Source organism: Hippichthys cyanospilos, chromosome 17, assembly GCF_059441005.1.
Source record: "Hippichthys cyanospilos isolate Australia breed blue-spotted pipefish chromosome 17, RoL_Hcya_1.0, whole genome shotgun sequence".
Taxonomy (NCBI): domain Eukaryota; kingdom Metazoa; phylum Chordata; class Actinopteri; order Syngnathiformes; family Syngnathidae; genus Hippichthys; species Hippichthys cyanospilos.
Window position 1 is genome coordinate 7,457,263 of NC_142385.1, and position 21,334 is coordinate 7,478,596.

General features: G+C 37.8%; 1 protein-coding gene across 4 annotated transcripts in view; it reads right to left on the reverse strand.

Annotated features, from left to right (window-relative positions):
* The window catches only part of nrg3b (neuregulin 3b), a 237,034-nt gene that overhangs the window by 44,949 nt on the left and 170,751 nt on the right, over window positions 1-21,334 (reverse strand). The gene's annotated exons all lie outside the window — the stretch shown is intronic.

A 21,334-nucleotide genomic window follows, 5' to 3' on the forward strand; every position in this document is an offset into this window, starting at 1 on the left:
TTGTAAGGTTTTAATGCTGTTCCACCATCGCAGATTTTTAAACTAACATTTTCTATGGTTTTGGCTCAGAATGTAGTACCACATTCCGCCACAATATTCTGCTCCGCACTGAGGTCTACTGGAAGAAATTGAGCATAATTACAAACAAGAAATATGTGATAGTCACATTTGGTCAACTGTTGACTGTAGCATCTATGCTAATTTCCACTAGCTAGTTTTACACTAGTAGACTTTATACTGGGGTGACCAGACATTCTGTTTTTCCATAGTTTTGCCCCATATAAAAGGTCACTTTTTTGGTTCTAGAGTGTAAGAATCATGGGAAATGTAGTCAGACCAAATGCATGCTGAGTGTTTCTGGCGGTGCGTTTCCAGAGTAAAACCGTAGGAAAAACAACTGAAAATCATTTTCTGAATACGTTTTTGCAGGTTAAAAAGAGCGGACATTCAACGATTGATAGCATTGTGGACAAGCAAAAAAAATAAAAAACTTGAGTGCCTTGAACTGTGGTCAACGAACTATCACACAGTAGGAAATATAGATCAGTCGAAAGGCTCATTTAAGAGACCAGCAATAACAATGTTTATGGCGATCGAAAAATCATAACGCTGTCATCCAAGATAGAATTATCTTAAGTATTAACACAATCACCAGTCACCAGATTAACTAGCAACTAAAGTTGTTATAAATACTTTCAAATCAGACACTGGTTATTCGACTGTAGCATCTCTGCTCATTTCCAAGAGCCAGTCCTAAACTATCAGACTTTTAGGAGATTACATTGTTTTGTCAAACATGCTGGTGTTTGAAGATGTAATGTTCGAATCTCTTTAGTTATGTGGATTGGTTTTGTTATACAGCAGATTTAAATTAGAATTAAAAAATATTTCAATGAAGAGAGACATCTTCCGATATTTTCGGTCCGATTTTACTTAAAGAGCCCCTGTCGCCTGATTAAATCAACTGGCCGATTAATCGGTCGGGCCTGAGTTATAACACCACAGCACTGATGCTATTCATTAGCCTTTTACAGTATTCTTTTTATGTTAGCTTTAAGCTTAACAGACGCTCTAACGCTCGCGTTAAATGAACTTTTTATCGAATGCGCCCCCGCGGCTTGACAGAGCGCTAGGTCTTAAATACACAAGTCGTTCTAGGGTGGGGCAATGAGAACTATTTACATTTAATTTGATGAACCAAAATCATCAAAAGCACCACTGAACTGTCATCCAAGATTACATTAAAGCAGTGCTTCTCAAATAGTGGGGCGGGCCCCCCTGGGGGGGCGTGGGGTGATGCCAGGGGGGCGCGGATGACCCCAGGGAAAAGGCTTTGTTTTTGTCATGTTAAGTATAATTTCAAAATAATATTTTCTCCTTATTTATCAGGCACTTTGATGCACTTGTTTTGTTTTTTGTTGGTTTTTTTTCCCGGTTTTAGACTAAGCTGTAACTCATATCAACGCTGTAAAAAATAATTAGCAGTTTTTGAAAGTTTCTCTTTTGTTAATGTTAAAAAGGATACAGTTTTAGGTGTACTTATTCAAATTTTTTAGATAATAATCTTAATCATAGTCAGCGCGTCAATGGGTGTGGGGGTGGGGGGGGGCAAAAAGTTTTTGCAAGTGCTGCGTTTACTATTGTCCGTAGCTATAACAAACATGGGCGCTTCCAGAGAAGTGCCACCCCCATGAAATATCATTTCATGATAACTAGACCTATGAGGATTTTTAAAACATACTGTTGGTTGTTAACGCGTTAATTTGCAAGTTTTTGAAATTTACACTCATTTAATTTATTCCTTTTAATGAAAATCTTAAACACTGTCCCTTTAACACTTGTTTTCACCAAGATGTTGCCTCGTATTGGCCCGTACCCATTTCTGTTTGCGGAATGTATCCCCTATGATAAACAGAAATACGGGATGCTGTTTTTGACATCTGCCAAAAAAGCAGCTTCATGTGGGCGACGGCATGTCTCCGCATTCCAAATCCGGGGTTGAGAAGCCATCTTTGTACACGTGAAGATAGCGAGCGGCTGCCTCGTCAGTGACACGGGCCACCTCAAGTGTCTTGATCCCGTATCATCTGCACCAGCTCGTTGCTCGCGTTGTCTTGTGGTTCTCTGGCATGTCGTGATAGCAGATTTTCAGGGCTTACGTACACACACACTAAAACACACTAAAAAAAAAATCCCCAGCTGGATGAAAAATGAGACTGAAAGAGGTTGGAAATCTCTGCGGAGCTCCAGGGGAAAACAGACATAGCTGACAACTCAGTGTCGTCAGTGTGTGTGCGTACTGTATGTGTGTGATCCACTTCAGCTTACGCACAGTCACGCCATCCATTGTTACCGTTGCCATTAGAACGAGTCCCGCCTCAGAATGAGAAACACTGAAACATGCAAACAACTTTTTACGAGCGACACAGATTTGCACCAGAATCAGCAAGTCTGTCAAGCTTGCGGTGCGCGTTTGATCAAATGTTCACGACCGGACCTTTAAGGAGAAGAGAACTCATTATTTCGCAGTCAGCTGCACGTGACAGAGAATTAACCGTATGGTGATGTCAACAGCCCGAAACAAATCTTATTTTCTATTATGTATTTGTCCTCTCTTACTGAATGAGAAGGGATGCATTACGATCCTTAACTAAAACCAGCTGATTTAGTTATTTAGTTATTTAGTTATAAATACTGAATAATTTGTTTTTGTATTTGTTTTAAACAAGGGGTAACCGACTGAAAATAAGGAGCTACATTTGGGGGCGGGGGGGTCAAAATATTGACAACATGGCTGATGGATCATGTCAGCTTGAGAGCACAAAATAGACCTTCAACCAGTTAAAAATGAAGGCTAAATTATCTCTGCTGCTCCTACTACTACTACCACATTTTTGGACCCAATTTTACAGAGCTTATAAAGAGCTAAATTTTAAGAAATAATTTAGCTAATTCAATCAGCTGACTGATTAAATCTGTTTACCAATTAATCAGTTGGGCCTTAGTTATAACATCACAGCAGTGATGCTAACATTCTTTTTCTGTCAGCATTAAGCTAAATAGACACTTCAAGGCTAAGTTTTTTGTATTATTAATTTTAAACAAGGTAAAGGTGTAACCGATTTGAACTAGTGACTGAGTGACTGTTAAATGGAAATCATATTATAAAGAGCTAAATTTACAGAAAGAATTGAGCTAATTCAATCAGCTGACTAATTAAATTTGTTCACCAATTAATCGGTTGGGCCTTGAACATTCTTTTTCCGTTAGCATTAGCTAAAGCTAAATAGCTAAAGCTGAAAACTGAATAGACGCTTTAAAGCTAAGTTATTTGGTTGTTAAACACAATATATATATATAATTTTTTATTATTAATTTTAAACAAGGTAAAAGTGTAACCGACTGAAACTAGAGAGCGATATTTGGGGGAACATCAAGAAATTGCTAAGATGACTAATGGATAAGTCAGGTTAGGTTGAGAGCACAAAAGAGCTAATTTTTGACCAGAACTTAGCTAATTAAATAGGTTTACCAATTCCTCAGTTCGACTTTACCTATAACACCACAACAGTGATGCTAGCGTTCTTTTTCTGTTAGCATTAAGCTAAATAAACGCTTTAAGGCAAAGCTAGTTGTAAATCCACAGGAATTACTTTATTATTATTCATTTTAAATGAATTAAGGTGTAACAGACACCATTTGAAAAGAAATTGCCATGCTAGCTAATGGACAAGCCGGGTCAGCGTGAGAGCACAACATAGACATTCAACCAGTTTGATATGAAGTCTAAATTATCTCCGCTGCTACTACAACTTGCACACCACAGTCCGCGTGTCAGCTGAGGTGCCTTGTTAGTATTCCGGCTCGCAACCCCAAAGGCGGCATGCCTGTCTGGCGAGGTGCAAAGCGTGTGGCGTCGTGTTTCCTTACTACATCTCCCATCTATCTCACTACGAGCCCGGACATGAGCCAGACGCAAACAACTGTGGGCACGTATCGTCAAACAATGAGCGATAATGACGGGCGGTGTGTTAGAGAAATCGGTTCAAAAATTAAATAAACCAAAAATTTGACTGTGCCGGCAGATTTTTTTTGCGGACAGCCTGACGGGGCGCTCAGCAGCCTGTGACGACCCAGCTGCTTTTAACACATGTTCGAGACGGCGCGCAAACCACACCTCCCGGGCCGGACAGGCGGGGAAAGCGTTGCCTCATCGCTAATCAGCATTAATTAGCACCGAGGAAAAACGGAGGTCGGCTGGAGTGCGGCGGGAAGACATCGAGGCGATCAAGCCAAAAACTCTTCAGGTGACTTTTGCGCCCCGTCGTAACTTCTTTTTACGATTCCGCGCCTTTAAATAGGTCCACTTTAATATTGTTTTCCGGACGTGCTCAATAAACGACCAAGTGATATTTAAGAATTAATCACCTTTTTATCTTTGCTCCTTTACGGAGGGAGGCGCCATAAAATATGTAATTGTTCTCATTTCTCCTTGACGCTACTGTACACACAGTACGCGCGCAACGGATGGCGGCAATTGGCGCTTTTAATGGCGTGCGCAGCAAGCGGCGTCTCGTTTTAAGGAGCGTTTGGAGTTACGCTACATTTAGCATGGCCTCAGGTTGAATAGATTAGCCAAAGTGACACATTAACGCAATGCTTCATTGTATACAAGCAGCAGGAACATATGGCGTTACGTAAATAACATTTGATAATAAAATTACAATTGGCTGTAAACTACTTTTATTGGAACGTTTACAGTGTTTTTTTTTGTTTTTTTTTACTTCTGCATCACTAGCAGAATACAGTGCTTGTAATTTAAATAAAAGATTGTACTTTTTTAATCCTAAAATTCTAATGTTTGTCTCCATGTTCGTGTAAACTTGCCCATGAGTGAACATTGCTGCCACCTACAGCTAAAAATGTGAACTGGATTTTGTTTCACCTTGGGGAATCTGAAATGCCTCAAACACATTACGAGGACATTCAATTCAGGCTATTTACTCTTGAAAAATTACAGCTGTGAACTAACTGAAAGTCATTCCAGGTCATTAGGCATCACCCACATTATCAAGCTGAGTGAAAAAAAATACCCTCAAATTCAAATTGTACAAACACATTAAGAGGTCAAGAGATGCAAGCTATCCATGCTTGAAAATCAACACTTGTGAACTGAAAGTAATTCAAAGTAATTAAGTGTTACCCACATCATAAAACTCACTGAAAAATACCTTAAAATTGAATTGGTGTCAAATAGAATAAGAGGTCAAAAATGCAAATTATTACCCCTTCAAAATTCACAACTGTGTAATGGAAGTCATTCAGCATCATCCACATCATAAACATAAGTTATTAAAAAAATAAATAAAATTTACATATATTAAGAGGTCAAGAAATTCAAGCTATTACAGCGTGATTATTCATAGGTGTTTACTGAAAGCCATTCCTAATAATAAAGTATCAAGCATCATACACATCATAAATGAGTGATAAAAAATGTGAAATTCAAAGTTATTCACATACATTAAGAGGTCAAGAAATTCAAGATACTACTGCGTGATTATTCATATCTGTTATCTGAAAGCCATTCCAAGTCATAAAGCATTGCGCATCAACCACATCATAAAGATGAGTAATTTAAAAAAACAAACTTAGAATTCAAAGTTACTCACATACATTAAGAGGTCAAGAAATTCAAGCTATTACCGGGTGATTATTCATAGCTGTTAACCAAAAGCCATTCCAAGTCATGAAGTATTCTATATCATCCACATCATGAAGATGAGTAATTAAAGAACAACAACTTAGAATTCAAAGTTACGTACTTACATGCATTAAGAGGTCAAGAAATTCAAGCTATTACTAAGTGATAATTCATCACTGTTAACTGGAAACCATTCCGATTCATAAAGTATCATCCACATCATTAAGTTGACTGAGAAAAAAACAAATAACAAGTTGTTATCTTGTCAAAATGTGCCAACTTTGAAGACTCTATCATCTAAAACATTTGTTGGTCAAAAATTGCACTACTTCCAACTCAAAATAAACTAGGACTAGATTTCAATCACACTGAATTTATGTGTAAAATAAATGATGTGGAATTATGCGTAGATAAATAATGACATAAAATGTAGGTTCAGTTATAATGCGGAAATAAGTGAAAATGAAAGAAAAATGATGTGGTTTTAGGTTCACATATGATGCGGAAAGAAGTCCAAAAGTGCAAAATGAAAAAAAAAGCGAGGTCATTTAAGGTTAAAATGTATTCCAATTTTTGAGCACATTATATTTGTTCGACTGAAATGTGATAACGTGCTCATGTAATTAACACATTGTCTCCAACTCACTTTTCTCTCACTTGCTAGTTTGACGTTTTTGCCTCTTTTTTTTCTTTCTTCGGTTTCACTTTGAAAGACAATCACTTTTTGGCAGCAAACGTTCCCCGCAGGCCCGCTAGAAAAATTCATCACAACTCGTTTGACTAAACGCCACAATTCATAAAGACCACCAACAGCTGCGCTCGAGTGGATGTTACACTTAATTTCCGCAACTTGACCTGCTCACGTTGAGTAAACATTCCCATTTGCGTATGCATGCTGAGGAGATATAAAATAAATATTAAATATGAAAAAAAAAGCTTTGTTTAAATGTATTTTATCTTTTCATCAGTTGTTTGCTGTTATTTGTATTTATTTGCCTTGACAGCTGCGTAATTTAGTTTTTACCATCTGCTAAATTACTTGTTTTTCCATGAGCAATAAAAAAAAACTAATTTCACTTCTTTGTAATGAGAAACGTGAACAAAAATGCTCATACATCATGCATACATGCACACACAAAGACACATGCACACACACTTACAGTATGCCCTAATCAGTGGCTGACACATTTCTCATTGTTATTGATGGCCTCCCAAATTGTTCTGTTGTCATCTAAGAAAAAAAACTACATTAATATTAAATCCCCATATTAGCTCTGAAGAGTGTTTTTGTGTTTGTGAGTTTTGGTAGAATGCTGTTACCGTGGCGATGCGCTGTTTGTTAACTTATTCAACAATAGTAAGCAAATACAGAATAAAAATAATACTAAAATGAAAATATCTACCTAATTTTTGCCCCAAAGAGTAATTAGGCGTGATTAATTTAATGTTTATAATGGAAAATAACATAGAATATTCTTGAGTTGTTATGTTAAAACACAACCTTTGTTTGTTTATTCTGTAAAATGCTGTTGCCATGGCAATAGGGCTGTTTGTTACCTATATACACAATAGTGACCATGTGCAGTATGAAAAATTAAGACTAACATTGAAACTAATTAATCTATATTAATTAGTAATATTAATATTTGCTCCAAAGAGTGTTCAGGGCTTATATTGTTGCAATTAGTTTTAATAAAATGTTGTTGTCATGGCGAAGCACTGTTCATCACCTTATTAAACAACAGTTACCATATACAGTGTTAAAAAAATAAATAAAAGCTAATACTAAAATGAGCTCATATCTCCTCCAAAGAGTGTTTAGGACTTCATTATGTTAAAAGACATTATGAGTTTTAGTCAAATGCTGTTGCCGCGGCGATGGGCTGTTTGTTACCTTATTTCGCAACAGTGACCAAATACAGTATGAAAACAACAAAAACTTATACTAAAACGAATAAATCTACCTCATACTGGCTCAGAATAATCTTTAGGCGTCTATAATATCAACACAATGTTTATGAGTTTTTGTAAAATACTGATGATGTGGTAATGTATTATTTGTTTCCTTATTAATCAATAGTGATCAAATGCAGTATGAAAAAATACAAACTAATACTTCATGTTTTATATATATATATATATATATATATATATATATATATATATATATATATATATATATATATATATATATATATATATATATATATATGTTTTTGTAAAATGTTGTTGCCGTGGTGATTTAAAAAAATAAACTACTAACATGAACTAAAACATATGGAACAAATCTACACTAAACTAAAATCGAAATTGAGAAAAAGGCATTAAAAATAAAACCCACCGTAATGCAAACTCCCAAAGTATTAGAATCGTGGTGGTTTTGCTGTAGGAAAAACAAAGCCCTAACAAACAATTTGCATATCATTTTTGACCTCACCTCACTTTATTCAGTCAACAGAATGACAACAAATCACGAGGACCGACACGGGACAAGAACATCTTGAATTTTGGAACCAAATAGTCGGGCCCTGCGTTGGTTTATCAGCTGTGGGGGTGTTGACATTTGCATCTGCCATCTGGACACAAACAAACCCTTCAAAAAAAATGAACAATCAAACTGAAATATCCATCAAATCGTAACCGGGTAATTCTGAACACTGCGGATGGGGCACAAGGGGTCTCTCGGCCTTCCCGCAACAAAAACTCATTAAAGCACAGGCGGGACGAAGAAGTCCCGGCTTGTTTGCACATCACAATGAGAGTGGAGGCTGGCGGCGTATTATGAAGCGGCAAGCACTACATCACCCGAGCTGCTCGAACAGGTGCTCTTTCAAAGCAGCAGAGATAACAGGAAAAAGGGGGAAGTGGTGTGTGTGTGTGGGGGGTGTTGGGGTGGGGGGTTGTATTACTCCTCAACTTCTGAGATTTTTTTTCATCCTCGCTGGATGACTAGTACACATTGCCATAAAGAAAAAAAAAATCAATACTGGATTGAAGAGAATAAGTCTTTAAGCACCGCTCTTGAAAAGTAAAATGAGTGTTTTCTTTTTTTTTTTTTATTTTCACCATGCCTTGTAGGTTAAATATTTAAGTACACTTGTGGAGTCGCTACAGCACTCCTTATCAGTAGCGTGCCCTACTAACCGCTTTTTCAAACTTCACTCTGGCTTTATTGTTGAGAGGCTTTCATCACTGGATGAAAACAATAGAAGGTGGAGGAATCAATGACAACACAAGTCAAGGACGTGAGTACTACCAGCAGGTTCGTTCTTTCTTTCTTTCTTAGAGGTGCAAAATGTCTTCTAAATCTGACACATATCAGATGAAGAGTGTTGTAGGCAACCCTGCAAAATTGAAATAATCAAACAAAAGGCCAAATTAACCTCCTGACAGCCATTGCCAAAATACAATGCATAACGGTGGACTAAAATGTGTTAGCATTATGCTAACACATGACGAGAACTAGACGGGCTAACAAATAACGTTTCAGATGAATGTCTGAACATAAATGTTGTCGTTTCGTATATACCATATTTTCCGCACTATAAGGCGCACCTAAAAGCCTTTTTTTTTTAAGCCGATGGTGCGCCTTATAATCAGGTGTGCCTTATATATGGATCAATTTTGAGATTGGGCGTCTGATATCTCAAGCTTTGAGGCCACACACTTTTTCCTAATTCTCCTCATTTGAATATTTATACACAACCAATGGTAACAGGTGAGTGACTAACCGAGAAAATACAACTGGAAGGAAATGACCTTTTCTTTCTTAACAATTCTGTCACTTTGTAAATGGCGCCTGTGTTAAATATTACGGCTAACGGTTTGTTTTTTTGTTGACGTGTCTTAAAGAGAAAGGGCAGCTGACACGGTGATTATGCGATAATCACAGTCTCTTTGTCTCTGCGTTGGCTCTTGACTACTACTTGACATGGAGTACATTTAAATACAGTTATTATCCGTCTTCTAACCGGTGTGTGGCACCAACCTTTTTTTTTTTTTTTTTGCACAAAGAGCTCAGCGCCACGTCACTCGCTTTTCATCTATTTAAATTACATTTACTGAGCAGTTTTCCTCTTTTCTATTTTTTTTCTTTTTTTACGAGTGCTAAATTACATTCAAGTAGTTCATAAAGCAATGAATGCAGATTACAGTGATCAGCATTAAATCTTCCAATGCAGACATGAAGATTTAAACAGACTTTCACGATTCTTGTTTCTTGATATTAGTTAGTAATCATTAGTTTGTGACAATGTTTATCGATTGAATGAGCTCAATTGAAAATAAGATGCGTTGTAAAAAAATGCAACAAATCAAAATTTTGACAATACTTTATATGTTTCTGCAGAAATGATCAATTACTTTACAGTATTACTTTTTGTCTAACAAAAATGTATTATACAATAAACATTAAAAAAAAAGATCACAAGGATTGGCGCCAGTAAAAGAAAAAAGTTTGGCAGGCTTCAAGATTCAATAGTTTTATCATATTATGATATCACACAATGACATTTTTATTCTGTTCACATCACCGAGCAACAGACTCCATTCCATAATCGAGTAAATGAATAAATTGCAATAAAAATAGCAATAAAACAACAAACAGAAACAATGGTGCTAATAATATAGTGCAAAATATCATGTCGTGAAAATTGTCCCACTTATTCAAGAATTCTATCTTTATTATCACATTTCGCACTTTGAATGAGAATTTGCACTTTTTTTAAAGTTCTGAATTTATTCTCACTTCAATGTTGGAATTGTCACTTGATTTTCGGAATCAGAACTTTCAGAAGTCAGTCAGAAGACGTCAGAATGCTTTAAAGGTGTGATAATTGATATAATTTTTTTCCTTCAATCACTCAAATTGTTCAGTGGCATCAGTTCTCTCCATATAGCTGTAGGTTAAATTTATTAACACCCACAAAAAATGTTATGATGACACTTTGACATAGCCACCAACTGGTCCCTACCGCCACCTAGTGTCTTGAGATGAAACACGTCAACAAAGAATTTTGTGTTTGCTGACAAAGTTTGACCGCCGCTCAACGAAATGCTACAAAAATCGCAGGAAAATCAATGTCATAAATCTTATTAAAATGTGTCACAAATATTGTAGTTATAATGGTTTGATATGGTCCAAAATTTGGACAATGATTATTTTTGTACACAGAGTCTCACATATCTAGCTGCAATCACATAGATTTGTCAGAATCGTTGCATTTTGAAATGTTTTAATCATCTGCTGGAAATTTCAGCTCCCTCATGTTTTTTTTCCCATTGATTCTTTAATGATATAAAAAACAAAATCAAAGGAATTTCCATAATTTGCAACATAATGCCACAAGGGTTTATAAGAAACAGTGGTGAATAATAAAAGTATTTTAATACCAGACAGCTAACAGCCAATAAGAGTGAACAATTATCATCAACCCAATTTTGCATTGATGACTCATTCATAAGAATTCTACCTAAGAAGCACAATGACCTCTGCATTCTTTGCTATCTAAAAGCTGCTTTTTATTGTCTTCAAATTTGCTCGAATTGATTTATTACGTTCCAAATAAATGAAGAGGACGTCACTAAAACCCGATGACTCGGTGGGCTACACACACACACCCGCACGCTGTGTTTTCCCCGCAGAAAAGCTGCGAGTAAACATGGCTATCGAGCGGGCGGGATCATGTTGCGTTTTTCTCTACAAACATCAATGACATTAGTTCCGCCCATTTCCCTTCACATCAGATCTACAAAAACGCCTACATTTTTTGGGGTGGGTGGAGATTATTCCCAGAGATACGTAAGCGAGCGAGTCGTAATGTCACATTATTCCGGATGATTGGACTGAGCGGCATCAAAGAGGTGAAGTTGGGTTCAATTTTTGTCTACAGGCCCACCCGCTGCTCGGCGCAGCGGCGGAGATTCTTTTTGAAAAATGATTTGACTGTAAAATGGAGAGGGCACTGTTGCCATTTTAGGACTTCTCCATCTATTGATGTCAGCTTTGACAACTCTATCACTGGATGCTGACACGTTTCACTATGTTTGACTGACTTTTCATGTTAACAATATGCCAATTTTTGCAAGTTAATAAATAAATCACTTCAAAGATCCCAATTCTAGTGGAGAGATTTACTCACTGCTTTCGCCTCGTGAACACTCGTTTTAGATTTGTTTGCTTGTGACACCCTAGAAATGGCTAGTGGACATCCTGCACCTTCAGAAAAGAAAGTTAACGACCGTGAAAATTACGTTTGGTAGTACAAAACCACATTCTTCAGCTTACAAGTACATACAAATGTTTTTTCAAGTGCGCTTGAACGTAAATTTGACCCTTGTGCAGTATTTTGATTGTTTTGGGGTCATTTTCTTCCACATAATTCTCGTAGTATTTTAGGCAAGGGACGGCACTCTCCTGATCGGCCGTGCCTTGTTGAACTTTGAGCTGTGGTCACCATCTGGGTGAAATTTCAGCTCCCTATTGTGTTCTTTCACTGTGATGTGAAATGCCTTTGATTTAACTATCAAAGAATTGGACAAAATACAGCACAAGGGTCAAAAACGTCCCACCATCAAACAACTGTATAAACATATTTAAAAATACTTCCAAATACATTACAACCCTTGTAGACTAAATGCTAAGCTTTTGTCCTATATCAGGATGGGAAAAACTCTATTTTTTTAGCATTTGTCTTATACGCATTTGTGAACAAATTTGCAAGTATGTTCGTACTTATTTAAATACATTTTTAATATATTTGCAATTATGTCTGATTAGATGCGTACCGTATTTTCCGCACTAAAAGGCGCACCTAAAAGCCTTAATTTTTTTGAAAAAGCTGATGGTGCGCCTTATCATCAGGTGCGCCTTATATATGGATCAATATTGAGATTGGGATTCGTAGACGGGGAATAAAGTGATAAAGTAAGCTTTACCTGTTTCTTTTGTGTGTTTACAGTTGAACAAGGTTGGTCATATTGACATTGAGTTATTATGCTATTGAGAGTTTAGAGTTATGATTTGAGTTATTATTGTTATTACTTGGAGTATTACTATATTGTGATTGAAAAAGTTTTCAAATGTGTCATTAATTGGGGTGCGCCTTATAATCCGGTGCGCCTCATATATGGAAAAAGTTTTAAAATATGTCATTAATTGAGGGTGCGCCTTATAATCCGGTGCGCCTTATAGTGCGGAAAATACGGTGCATTCGTTTGAACGTACATGCAAAAATATCCAAACGATGTTCACTATTCGAGGCATAAAGGTTGCATAAATTTACATCTACTTACAGTACATGGATACCTCATAACACTTGTAAAATAGCGGACATGTGGTCAACCTACACATAAAGTTGCCGGCAGAGCTCAGTTTGCAGATGGAGCGTTTTGCGGCCAAAACTCAACAGTATCACTTTTAAAAGATGGATGATGGTCGCCTATAACTACTCACGCCGAGACACCATTTAATAGGGTACACCTGTGTGTGCCTTTGTGTGTATGTGTGTTTATTGGTTGCAGGCACATAAACCCGCAGTCTCACCATAGGGACTCGTCTCCTTCGGGGACGAAAAGACGACCGCGTGATGTAATTAATGGACTTTTAAGGTGAATACTTTTTAGGGTGAACTTGAGGCTAGCAGTAGTTAAACTTAAATCTCGAGGTAATGGATGTAAGTCAGTGTAACGTCCTCTAGTAAATTGCGCCGTGTAAGTGTGTGCGCATCGCACGGCGTCCGGCGTGAGTGTGATGGCGTCCAGAGAGCACAGTGGTACTACTTCCAATTCCTCGTGCCCCTGCGCTCACACTGCGATCCATCTTACTGTCATAAGCAAGTGGCCTTGAATACATGGCGGCGTTGCGTACAGCCTGCGGGGAGGCACCGCCATGCCCCACACGCTGAATGACATGTCGGCCCGTAAATGGACACGCCCTTAATGGCACCATATGATGGGACAATTATGGTGGCACAATGCATAACACAGCTGGGCGCAGAACAGCCTGACACTACAAAAGGCTAATGTTGGTTGGAATTGTTCATCATGTTCATGTTGTAAAAAAATAATATACCGTAATGTGACCTTCGTATTGTTCTGAAATAATCAGAACATATTGTCTTTTTAATCGCAAAGCTAGCACTAATATGAATGATGTGTTTTCATAAAATTAGGTTTATGTCTCTGAAAATGAATATTGAGATGTTGATGTATTTTAATTGCACACTTAAATTGCTTTAAAATGAGATATAACAGGTGGAGGTAGCTCGAAATGTGACGAAATCATAGCAAGTTGAAGTCCCCGGTGTTGAGTAAAACGCGTTTAAAGTTTTACCGCATTCACCTTTCAACGGTGTGCTGACTACTAATCCCTTCAAAACAAGAGTTCTCTACAAAATAAAATGTGGTGCAAGAACAACGTTTATGCAACGAAACTGGGGCAAAAAGGGGCAGATCAATAATACAATACTTTACAGCGGCGGTCCCCGACCCCTGGTGCGCGGACCGGTACCGGTCCGTGGATCAACTGGTACCGGGCCGCGTGGGCTGCACCCGAAATAATGGTTTGGAGATGATTTAGTTTGATGGTACGTGCACACCGAACGCGAACGAGGCGAAAAAGCAGAGCGTTTTATATTGTAGTCAATTGAGTTCTCGTGACTGGGCGCCAATGCACGTCGGGCGACGTGATGGACGCGAATGGAGCGACGCGAATGGCCGCGCGCTGTCACGTGAAGCGAAATTTCGCCTTTTCGAATGAAGTTAAATTGTTTTTTACTTTTTCCGCGTCTCGTGTCGCCGCAGCCAATCAACTTCGGGAACATTCAACGGCTCACGCAGGGGGCAGGAATGAATCATGGCGGCCGCTTTGAAGTCACCGGGAGCGATCCAACACAGCCAGCTGAGCTTTCAATCCCAAACAGAGCCAAGCAAGAGCACTCACCTGGCTTGTAGAATGGCGGAAACGAGAACTTGGGACAACTGGTATGTGCAGCGTTTGCTTCACTTAACAGCTATTGAACCGTAGTTACTGTGCTAAGTTAACGACAGCGCAGCATTGTATGCCCCATATTTAGCAGCCAGCACCCCCCCGTTGGTCACATAGTGATAGTGAGAAGGATGATGTGGCTTTTAGAGCAGCTAGCAACCCCCCCCCCTCAGGTCCACAATATAAAGGTAAGTGTTGACCGGTCCGTGGTGATCAAAAGGTTGGGGACCTCTGCTTTACAGTGTGGTACGTATAGAGTAATCTTTTTATTTTATTCATTATTTTTTTTAGTTATTATTTGCATGGTGTTCCGACATACACTGAAATTCAGGTCAAACCGCATCTTAAGAACGGATCCACGTCATAAATCTAGTACCCCTGTGTACTGTACATATTCCCTAACTGAACATACATTGTATAGTTCAAACCATACTCCAACATCATCTTTCTTTCTTATGTTCTTCACAGCTCCAATATGACGAATCACATTGTAATGTTAACTCCACTAAAATCGGTGAATTTAATAGTCTAGTGTTGCAACGGCGTGAGCATCAAATTGAAGTAAAACAACAACTCAACAACTTAAGGCACAGGAGTAAACAAAATGCCCTCCAAAAAAGATTTAAGGAATAGATTTTGCATTTGGAGATGAAAAATGAGGCAGCAGAACAAAGTTATAGTCTGGATGCTAATTGGAAGAAGAGATAAAAAAAAAACACCATCTCTCAGCAGATGTCCGCCATATGGATTGTCTGAGCGGAAAGTGATCTATATTTACTCCTTTGTAAATACTCCCCATATTTTATGATTTAGCCATTGGTAGGGTTCCACGTGAAGTACTTTTTTTCATGTAACTTGTGCAACAGATTTGTATTGATATTGAATACGCTCTAATTCTCTTCATTTTGTTGCTATTGGCGAACAGATAGGCCTCTGAGCTACGGCCTTGTCTGAGTAAATGGTCACGCTAAGAAAAGATCACTTCTATTACTTTAATTACCCTTGCACTTTGGTTTAGAGAAGATACGATTCCTGCAATCCAAAAGATGAAAATTCAGCAAGGCGTCCATATGGTGGTGTCCACCAATTTACCTGATGGTTAGCATTTTAGTGTTTATCAATTTCACCGATGTCAGATCACTTCGGCCAGGATTGACATGGAAATGAAGGCTAAGAGTGATGAAAGAAAAAGGAAGAAGGGGGAAAAATAGAACGAGAGGGAGTGAAAGCGTCAAAGTCAAACACGTCGGTGTCAGTCAAGCTTCAGCTCCCATGATGGCGTCTAATTAGATTTGCCCGTGCTCAGCTAATCGCGGAGGGGAGAAACAATTTGCTCGTCATGACCGGCTGACATGTGCTGATAGCAAAATGGCCTGCTGAACATGGTCAATGATGAAAGATAACATCCCTGCTCTTCTTACTTACAAAAATTAGAATCTCCATGATCTTATCCGAATGAAGTCATGACTTCTTTTGAATATTCACAGGGGAGACTTTACCACAAGGTGCAGATTTGAGCTTCTGGTGATCAGTATGAGCAGGTGTGAGCGCGAATGAGTCACATGACCCCGGGGAGGGTAAATGACTAATTTGGTGCAATTTGGACATTTTTACCTAGGGGTTTACCGCATTTTCCGCACTATAAGGCGCACCGGACTATAAGGCGCACCATCAGTTCATGACATATTTTACAACCTTTTTCCATACATAAGGCGCACCGGTATATAAGGCGCACCCTCACTTCATATGTCAAAACTTTTTTAATCACAATATAGTAATACTCAAAGTAATAACAATAATAACTCAAAAAATAACTCAATTTTCAATAGCACAATAACAATGTCAATATGACCAACTTTGTTCAACTGTAAACACACAAAACAGGCAAAGCTTACTTTATCATTTCATTCCCCATCTACGGAATCCTCATCTCAATTTTGATCCATATATAAGGCGCACCTGATTATAAGGCGCACCATCAGCTTTTAAAAAAAATTAAGGCTTTTAGGTGCGCCTTATAGCGCCGAAAATGTAGTACTCACTTTAGTTTCCAGCAGTTCAGAAATCATTGGCTGTGTACGGGGTTATTTTGAGGGACGGTAAAATACGAACACATTTTTTATCCATTTTGTCTCAATAAGACAGCAAAGTTGAATGCATGTCACCGAAACAATTGAGACACTAATGGAATAGTCAGGATGTCCTGGACTTAGTACGACATTTTGAATGAGTCAAAAGGTAAAAAACTGTTCACAACAGTGGACACAAATGAACAGAATGAGTCCCAGGAGGATATGAATCAATTATGCTTGTTGAGTACAATTACGAAGGCAATTCACAATTGGGATTCCAATGTGAAGTTAGAAGGATTGAAAACTAGTTTGGCCAATTGTCGTCCATATTCATTTGTGTCCATTTTGTGGCAGCAAGACAGCAAAGTTGATTGTTTCTCATGCAAAGAAATAATTGGAAAGGCCCCTAACCCCTAACCCTAGGAATTAGAAAGGTAGTTCCAATGAGTCCAAAGACATAGACCAAAAACAAACGTCCACCATAATGGACAAAAATGAATACGTTGGCTCTCATAAGGAGAAAATAAAAGCGAGATACTTGCGACGCGGCCATCCTCACCTCCACGCGGCTCATGTCACATACGAGGTGCTGCAACTGATGCTAATTACTTTTCTTAACGCTCGGCTGATTAGCTTTGCCTGCAGCTGAAAGATTCTTGTGTGTTGGTGCGAGCGCATGGATCCTAATCACTTGTGTTGCCGCTGAAATAACAAGGCGTCTGCAAAATCCAGTTAATTGCCGCCGGTAAACAATCGGGCTTTATGAAGATGAGGAATGGGGGGAAAAAAAAAACTCAAGGTTTTTTTCAGCGATGAAAAAGAAAGTGTGATTTGTCATCAGATGACGAGTTTTGCTTCAATATCGTCTTTGGAGTTTTATCTCGACTAATCCAGTTAGTGATGTGTGTCGTGGAAGAATACAATGCCCTGTAATTACAATAATAGAGGGAATTTTGCATATTTCATGCACCAATAACGTTAGGACTTTTATGGAGCACCATGTTGCATTTGTCTACATGGTTTCACCTTGAAAAACCGTATTTTCCGCACTATAAGGCGCACCTAAAAGCCTTAATTTTTTTGAAAAAGCTGATGGTGCGCCTTATAATCAGGTGCGCCTTATATATGAGTCAATGTTGAGAATGGGATTCGTTGACGGGGAATGAAGTGATAAAGTAAGCTTTACCTGTTTCTTTTGTGTGTTTACAGTTGAACAAGGTTGCTCATATTGACATTGCGTTATTATGCTATTGAGAGTTTAGAGTTATTGTTATTACTTTGAGTATTACTATATTGTGATTGAAAAAGTTTTCAAATGTGTCATTAGATGAGGGTGCGCCTTATAATCCGGTGCGCTTTATATATGGAAAAAGTTTTAAAATATGTCATTAATTGAGGGTGCGCCTTGTAATCTGGTGCGCTTTATATATGGAAAAAGTTTTAAAATATGTCATTGATTGAGGGAGCGTCTTATAATCCGGTGTGCCCCATAGTGCGGAAAATACGGTAGTTATTTAGTTTCAAACGTTTTACAATTTGAACACATTTTTCATTCTTGGATGATAAAACGTGAAACATGATGAAGTCGAGTTCCTCCCGCGCTCCAAAAATTTACATTTAGGTTAACCAAATCCTCTTTTCATCCAGAAATGTGTTTGTCGAAATGCATAGGAAGAGGATTTACACTCATAGTCGTTCCAGGCGTTATTGGCACTGCTTTGCTACTCCCACCACACATATGTTGTGATATATTGATTTCTCACGCAGACCTAGGTTGATGTCATCACACATTCCCACAATCAGAATAGAACAAATGGAACCTTTAGCTTTGTTTATGTCTAGTTTTATGACCCAGAAAGTCAGAAAAATTATCTTCAAAAGTAACCGGAAGATGAAGGGATCTACCCCATACATTTTCACCTCACCAAATCTTTGCAAAAATTTTTACACCACTGATCTAGACTTACAAACAAAATACCGAATGTCGTCACTTACAATATCTGATCCAAAAATATCCATATTACTGTTCAACAGAGATACAAATGAACAGATTACAAAGTCACCCTCTCCTTAGGAGGTAAAGCACACGTTTTTCCAACCACAACTGCAATTTTCATCAAACGGAGAGAAAAGAGCAACTGTGCCTTTAAGTGAGATCGTTGCAAGTTTAACTCGGGGGGCCTTGCTGGTTTCATGTAAAAATAAACACACACCCTTCCCCCACCCCCCGCCTCGGTGACATTAAAGTTCACGGACAATTGCGAGCAACGGTAGCGAGCAATCAAGAAAATCACATCCTCCAGTGAGGAGGCTAAAAAAGCGTGACAGGAACGTGCAAAAGGTAAGTAAACACATGTCTGTGCAGATTGCTGTTTTTGCATGCTACAAACACAGTAAAGGAAAACAAAATCCATTGTTTTCTTATCTGACATTATGCAACACGTACGCTCTTGATCCAGTCTTCCAGGCAAAGGTTTGAGAAAAATTGGCCGTAATGAGCTTCGGTGCCACGTTTTTCGACGGACTGAGCTAATTCTCAAATGGACGTCAAGTTAGCATCGCGTGCGCAAAATGTCAGCCAAAGGTAGATAACCTTTTCGGATTTCAAAACAGTCTTTTCATATGGAAAAATTGATATGGATATAATACAGTGGGCGCATGCACCACACAGTTTAGAGACCAGAGTTCAAATCCAACTCACTTCGACCTTCCTTGTGGGGAGTTTGCATGTTCTCCCCAAGCCTATATATGTGTATATATATATATATATATATATATATATATATATATATATATATATATATATATATATATATATATATATATATATATATATATATATATATATACCTCCCGCAACTAAATGTGAGAACATCGTTTCTGGCATATAATTAATGAAGTTTTAGTGCTAGTAAGAAAAGCCTCCCATGACAAGTGTTGGTTATGTTTTTTTTTTAAATTTCAACTATCGTGTTAATGATCTTGAATGATAAATAGTATTTTTCTGGGTGGGATTTGTTGCATAAATAAAACTAACTCATTCAGTTCTGTTCAGTTCAATTTCTATCACTCCCTAATGTTACTTTTTTCAAAATAAAATTTAAACATTTACCTGAGATTAAATATCTGGATTATCAAAAGACATGAAAAAACATCCCTGCCATTGAACATGCATGATTTTTTTTTTTTAATTTGTCAGGAGAAAAAACAGAGTCCTTAACTCTTGTGTAGTATTATGGCCACTGTTTTGATTTTTAAATGAAAGGGAAAGCATTGAAAGAAGACACCGGGGAGCTGAAATTTCAGACGTTGACGTCACGTCAAAGGTTAAAACGGCACGACTAATTTAGCTATCACAGTTCCAGGAAAGTGCAATTCCTTGGCTAGATACAAAACATGCAAAAAAAAAAAAAATGACAAAAGACAAACCAGGAACGCCCATAAAATTTACATAAAAGCGAAGCAGTTAAACTGCGAGCGCAAAATCTTTCCAGTTTCCCTTCATTAAAGGTGCCAATAAGTCAAACCCAAAGAGCATTACTTAAGCCAATATGTATAGCTGTGTAAATGACACACACACACTCTCACACACTCACGTACAAAGGTTGAGATCTCACGCACTGGATTCTATTATGCGGCGTGGAGAATAGGGGGCCTTAATATGCTCATGCACAGCTGAGAGCAGAGTCTGATAATCAGTTAATGACTTACCTAACGCTCATGGAAGATTTAATTAAAACGTGTGCGTAAAAAAGGCTCATATGTCAAAGAAACCGCCTATAATGCCGTATTATTCAAGCATTATATGCCACATAAGGAAAACCAAATGTGACAATAAGATCATTTTGACATTGCGGAACGTACACAATGTTTCCTCACGTAGCACTCAATTTTAATCACACAAAAAAGACATATACAAGATACAAGGACATGTCCAGGTGAAAAGATGGATTGATCAGTGGTTTTGTGACACAAATTCCAAGTTTTCAAGGACGAAGCGATGTGATTGATTGTGGCGGTTACTTGTAAAATGTGCCGTCATTCATTTTGCATCCAAACCTCTAAATGACTCATTTTGTCTCAAAATACGATGTATGCATAATTTATTAAAACCCTTTAGTAGCAGGAGATAACGCTGCTATTAAAATAATGGTTTATTGATTAGACCTGTTAATGTTAAAATCACCCATTTCGGTTGGGTTTTAAGACCCAAATAAATTCTTAAGATATGAGCATGCTCACAGAAGGACTTTAACTTGTACCTTAAGGTACTGCTGTACTTTATAACAAGATTATTTAAAAACACATTTTAGAGTGGAAAACGATTGTGACGTAAAATCTGATCAATAATGCTATTGATAATGAGTAATAAATTCTCAAATTTGTCTTCATTAAATGCATAATTTTAAAACCCTTTAAGGGACCATAAATAGTTATCTTTTTAAAAGTGTTGATACAAATTATACAGTATTTTTTTCGATACTTTTAACAAACCAGAGCTTTTGAATACCTTCCGAGCTAACTATAGATAGAAAGTTTGTAAAAAACAAAACAAAAACAAAAAAAACAATG